This window comes from Lycium ferocissimum, chromosome 5, assembly GCF_029784015.1.
Source record: "Lycium ferocissimum isolate CSIRO_LF1 chromosome 5, AGI_CSIRO_Lferr_CH_V1, whole genome shotgun sequence".
NCBI lineage: Eukaryota > Viridiplantae > Streptophyta > Magnoliopsida > Solanales > Solanaceae > Lycium > Lycium ferocissimum.
The window spans coordinates 32,330,102-32,335,935 of record NC_081346.1 but is presented as its reverse complement, the minus strand read 5'-3'; the positions used below and the strand labels follow the sequence as shown (position 1 = coordinate 32,335,935).

The following is a 5,834-nucleotide window of genomic DNA, read 5'->3' as shown; positions in this document are numbered from 1 at the left end:
CGTCGACTCTTTTTGATTCCAACCTCGGAACCTTCTTAACCTTATTTAGCACCTCATTAACAATCTAAGGGATGTTAAAAATTTTCCAAAGCATCATTAAATCATCATTAACTTGTTACCGAAAAATCCTTTCCGATACCTATCGTATCCCTTTTGTTTTCTCTTGGAAAACTTTCTTCTTCCCTTGAATGTTTTTTAAATCTTAATTAGGGTCATCAAATGTCATTCCTTACTTATTGCAATACCGATACTTCGTGCTTTTTCATTAATCTATTAAACCGTGCATTAAGGGGAAAAATTTTTTGAGGTGTAACATCTTGTTTAGTGATCCATCTAGTGTATTTAGCATTAACCCTGTTAAGTTCTTGTCTATTTTCCTCAGAGTCATCATTATCCATTTTTCATTCTATCTCCAGAATAAATTCTTCATGTTGCTTAACTTTTTCAAACACATCTCCAATAGTGACTTTGGACCATTGACTGAGAGTTTTGGCTACTTTTTTAAAAGGTTTCCCCCGTGGGGATCCAACGGATTTCCATGAACTTCTCCCCCCCAAGAGTTTTTAATTATTTGTTCAAAAACCGGGGGGGAAAATCCGTGTTTAGAAACCCAAAAAATCTCCAAAAATTTTTAAAAAGTTCTTTACGTTTTTAAATTAAAAAAAAGATTGTGATCGAACCCGCCCACCCCAAAAGTTTAACCAAATGCTCCCATATTGCCCTTCCATTCTTCATTGACACCACTCGTCTAGTCTTACAAATTTTGTTTCTCTTTTCTGCATCGTTAGTCCAAGTAATCTAGATTCCTATCAGAACTGCATCTACCAATCCACTATCATCCATATAGGAAATGAAATCCATACTCTGACTCATTCTATGAGGTTTGCCTCCTTTCTTTTTAGAAGGAGATAGAGAAACATTAAAGTCCCCTAGAACAGCCCATGATCCATTAACTTGAGCCATATTCTGCTTGATTTTGTACCATAATTTCGTCCTCTTCCTGGCAAAAGTTTTTGCATAAACTATGGTGTACCAGAACATTTTGTTAATAGTCAAGTGCTTGATCTTCATAGTCATTTGCTGATTGGTATTAGAGACCACTTCAAATTCAAGAGAGTCATCCCAAAAACACCAAGTCCGGCCATTTCTATTTGACATAGCACCAGAATAATTGATCTTTCTCCTGTATCTTTCCAAGTTAGAGTCATCAATAAAAGGTTCTTGTAAAGCCACAAAATGAACCTTATGAACCTTCACACACTTGATGAGTCTATTAAAGGCTTTTTTAGACTTCACCCCCCTAATGTTCCAACAGATTGTATTAATCATAAAAAAACATATAGAGGAGAAAGGTCAAGCAGTTCTGCTTCTTCGTCTTATCCTACTTCTGGATTTTTGTCCAGTAGTAGTTTTGTCTTTCTTGGTAACTGTTCTACCTTTAGGAGATAAGTTGTGCTTCCGTGCTATAGCATTAAAGTCACAGATTGCCTCCCTTGTGTCAATTCTGTTTATAGGAGCAAAGGCCTCTATAAGTTTATTGGTAGTTTCTGATTCATTGTCTGAGTCTATCACCAACTGTGTTTCAATATCAGCCTGTTCACAATAGAGTGCTTTGGTAAATTCAGCTAAATGGTAATAGTACCTCCCTTGCCAACTGGATTCTGATTGTCTCTGACATCACCATTCTGACCAACTGTAATTTGAACAATATTTGTACTTTTGGTCTCTTCTCCATGACTGATATGGGTCTCAGCCTTATCACTTATTTGATCAGACCTATTTTCTCCTTGAGTACCACAAATATTCTCCATATTCTTGTGTCCAGCCTTTTCAATATGATTCTTCTTATTCTTCTTACTGGTACTGAGTTTTCTTGCTTCCTTTCTTTTCTGATTCAATTTTTTCTTTCTAGCCCTTTCCTTAGCATTCTTGATAATCTCCTTGGCACTCATTTTGGAGTTTTTAGCCTTGTTCACTACACCTTTTTGGACTGCAGTAATCTTGATTTGAGCATCACTAATTACCTCCTTACTCTTAGTAGCCACCTCCTTATCACGCTATTGATAACTTTTCAGTGTTAGTTTTTCGCGGCTAGTTTGATCCACCTCCACATCTTTGATATTTTTCTTTTCCACAGCTAGTATCATCATTCGAGATTTTCCATCCCTCCAGCTTTTTGCATTGTATCTTTATCATTCATAGTACTCTACTAAGTCTTATTTTTTTTTCCGACACGGGCATAGGTTTATCAATACCAATGATGCCGGTAGGTTTAAAAATCTTTAGGTTCACTCACCCTCGATTCAGGATCTGATCAACTTCGGTTGACTATTCTGATTTCTACCTCTGTTCTGTGTTTCTAGATTACCACTAGGAATAGCAACATTATCAATAACTTTAGGCCCCCTAACCTTCGAATTATTGTGTTGCTTGATTCTTTCGGCCTCATTTTCGTCTTTCAGCTTCTTCTATTCTAATACACGACATTCAATAATAGCATGTCCTAGATTCATACAATGTTTGCAATACTTAGGAATGTTCTCATATTCAATTTTCTGAGCATATCCTTTCAAAGGATCATTCTAATCCTCAGTACCAATCCAAACACTATGAATCAATGGTTTAATTAAGTCAACTTCTACACAAATTTTAGCCATGCTAGGTCTATTCATATTTTTTGTAGCCGCATCTATTTCAATAGGAGTACCTACTGCAGAAGCAATTTGTTTAGTATAATGCCATGAATGCATATGAAAAGGCAAACCTGGAAATAGTACCCAAACTGCACTATCGGAATATCTTCTTCAGGTTTGAAGTTTGGAATCCATTTTTGCATCCAAATCTGGAATCCGTCAATGTCAATGACCCTTTTATATATAATCACATTGTAATCTATTGCTTTGTTGCAGGTCAGAAAGATATTGAAATTAAACACCAATTTTCACTGTTCCTTTCAGAGCGAATTTTTTTGAAAATTTTGACCTAATCGTGTCAATTTGTGGTCTTGATTTCAAAAATCTTCCAACAATTGTCCATTTACAGGGTGTTGTCATAGCTTCATATTACTGTCTCGATTTGACGATGAGAGCTGGCATTCTGTTGTGAAATGTTCTTCTTCCCATGATAAGATTTTGCTTCTTTTGAATTGGTGGAGTTGAGGATTCAGCTACTGTGTTAGCATAGGTGTTCACAGCTACTACGAGATCTGGGATGAGTAGGTGTTCTTAGGGTGGAGATGGTTGGACTATCGATGGCGGGTCACCGACATCGAGGTGGTGCTCGGTGGAGATAACGGTTATAATGTAACGACAATTTTAGTATTTTTTTTAGAGAGAAGTAGGACTTTCTCTTTCTTGGAATTACTAATATTGGTTGAACCATAATGTAAAATTAAGAGAAAAAGAAATGTACTAAAGCTTACTAGACCAGCTTCAGAGATTTCTTACAATCTCAGCAAATCTGAAGAGCAAACGCAATTTAATTTACGAGCAGATACATGTTATAGTTGAACAAAGCTAGACAGCTGGCTAAGATTAAGCAGAGGTTCAGACAATATAAAAGGTCTGAAAAGGCATACAACACAGCTCGTTAGAACAGGTCCACAGACATGTTCCATTGCAAAGTAAATCAAGTGCATATTGCAATGAGGAAATGAAGATCAGAAAAAGTATATGTTCTATCACAAAGGCACATGCAGAGCAAAGGGGAGATGATGACTCATATAAAAAGCAGTTAAAATGAAAGGATAGAACAAATATGCAAACAAGTTCTATACAGTACAATGGAGGAATCAGGTGAAATGGATGATTAACCAGAAGTGGTGAGATAATGAAGAGGTGAAGACTCATAAGACAATGTTCAGAAGAAAGAAATTGTTCAGCTAAAGAGGTTGCAGATGCAGACAAAGCACAGAATCAGGTTAGCAAATGAACCATATCTACAAACATGTTCTATCACAGAGCAAGAATAAAATCAAAAGTCAAAGAGTGAATCAAGGTTGAACACATGATCTATTCCAGCTATGAATAAAGGCATGTGAAGAAGACAAACATAGAACTACACACGATCAATGAAACAAGTTTGTCAACATGTTCCATCATCCATACCAAAAGCAAACTCAAGAAGAAGTCAGTAGTATGAACGAGAAAGGGATGATGAAACAGGTTTGTGAACATGTTCTATCTCAAACAAATGCAGAGATTCAGAGGCGGGGCCGTACTTGTGGATGAAACAGTTCGTGAACATGTTCCGGTGGCAAGTCCTACAAAGAACTAGAATTTGCGAGAATTATGGAAAGAATTTGGCGGTCAAGTATGAAAGATTCCTTGCCATATTTGTAGGTATTAGTAAGCCTTCTATAGTTATTAGAATCAGACTCAAAAAGGTAAGAATCGAAGTACTACATAAACCTTACGTGCATGTCATTGACCGACTAGGAAAGGGTTTTGTATTAACCGACCTATGGAGCTCAATGTTATAAATACCCATGTCTTTCGAAGAAGAAGTTTGCGCACCCACAAAGAGAGAATTCAAAATATTGAGCGAAAAAAGATATATTCAAGAATCCAGAGTTGCGTCCCTATTACACTAATCGATAGTTTCTATAATGTTTAGTTCCGGACTTGTGTAGTCGGTTTGGTTTATTGAGTTGCTTATTAGAGGTTGTTGTATGGATTAGGTTTACTACTTGAAGATAGTTACTAGTTAACTTAATTTGTAGTGGTTGGTTGCAAAGTTTATAACTTAATTTGTAGTTGGTTATTGTAGAGGTAAATTAACAAATCTAGAGGTAGTTTTTTTTATCACCTTTGAGTTGGGTGGTTTTCACGTAAATATCGTGTATCATTTATTTACCTGTAACATATTATTTCGCAAAAAACGCTATCAGAGAATAGGTACAATAACGTGTTCCATCCTATATGCGAGAATTGGATACGCATAAGATAGGCAGTAGGTTGTGCAACCTATCAAGTGGTATCAGAGTGGGTTCTCCTTGTAAAGGTTAACACCTTTGGAGAAGATTATAAATGATTGATACTAAATGGCAACTGACACGGTAAGGGGAAAATCAGCCGAAGGCCTCCATTATTAAGTGGACAATACTATCAATGGTGGAAAGCTTGTATGAAGGACCACCTACAGGCAGAAGATCATGAGTTATGAATCAGGGTCAGTGAGAGACCTAAATATCTCACTTGGAAGGGAAAAGATGGACCAGAGGCAGGAGAAGTAAGAGGATAGCTTAATGATTGGGGGAACATGGTTGATGATAAAGAATGGAGAAAGAAGTCACAAGAAAGGTCAATGTCAGAAATCCAAAGATTGCACCAGCTTCTCTAGATTATAACAATAGTGAGAATGTGAATGCCTCATCGGAAGACAGGTAGGCACATTTATCCATCTATTTTAAATACACTCTCAGGTCACTATGATAGATTATAAAACATATCACACTTATTCGGCTTAGAACGACCCAATTCAACACCGTATGATATCCAAATAAGAAGCAGAGAAGTGTGAAGACAGTCAGATACTAAAATAAGTACAGATAGCCATCATAACTGTTACACCTCGAAAATTTTCGCGCCGTGTGCATTGTGAGTAAACTAACATAAGCTCGGAGAGGTCATGGAAACCTTATAAGATTAAGAAATACTCTTAACAAGTGTTAAACAAGTGTCTAAAGGTTCCGGGATCAAGCAAATCGAAGAAAATAAGTTTGTCAAAAATTTGAAAAAATTTGGCAAAATTTTGGATAGAAATTTTGGGTCAACTTCAGAGAGGCAAATTTTATAAGCATAGATGTTTTATGGTTTAAGGGTTTTTTGGTTTTT

The 5,834-nt window shown here is 36.4% G+C and overlaps 1 non-coding gene across 1 annotated transcript; it reads right to left on the bottom strand.

Moving 5' to 3' along the window:
• Positions 1-3,404: 3,404 nt before the first annotated feature.
• Positions 3,405-3,500, bottom strand: LOC132058685 (small nucleolar RNA snoR77). Its single transcript, XR_009415401.1, has one exon. It is a non-coding gene; the product is annotated as a small nucleolar RNA snoR77 (small nucleolar RNA).
• Between the last annotated feature and the right edge of the window lie 2,334 nt (positions 3,501-5,834).